The sequence below is a fragment of the Rhinopithecus bieti genome, unplaced genomic scaffold (assembly GCF_001698545.2).
Source record: "Rhinopithecus bieti isolate Rb0 unplaced genomic scaffold, ASM169854v2 scaffold_11966, whole genome shotgun sequence".
In the NCBI taxonomy this organism is placed as follows: Eukaryota; Metazoa; Chordata; class Mammalia; order Primates; family Cercopithecidae; genus Rhinopithecus; species Rhinopithecus bieti.
Window position 1 is genome coordinate 554199 of NW_016807254.1, and position 340 is coordinate 554538.

A 340-nucleotide genomic window follows, 5' to 3' on the forward strand; every position below is an offset into this window, starting at 1 on the left:
GCTCTGTCGCCCAGGCTGGAGTGCAGTGGTGCGATCTTGGCTCACTGCAAGCTCTGTCTCCCAGGTTCACGCCAGTCTCCTGTCTCAGCCTCCCGAGTAGCTGGGACTACAGGCACCTGCCACCATGCCTGGCTAAGTTTTGTATTTTTGGTAGAGACAGGGTTTCACCATGTTAGCCAGGATCGTCTCCTTCTCCTGACTTCGTGATCCCCCCGTCTCGGCCTCCCAAAGTGCTGGGATTACAGGCGTGAGCCACCGCGCCCGGCCATTTCTTCTATTCTTAAAACCTCTTAGAGAGGTTAATTTACAACCTATGACACCTACCATCCATATTTAAAAG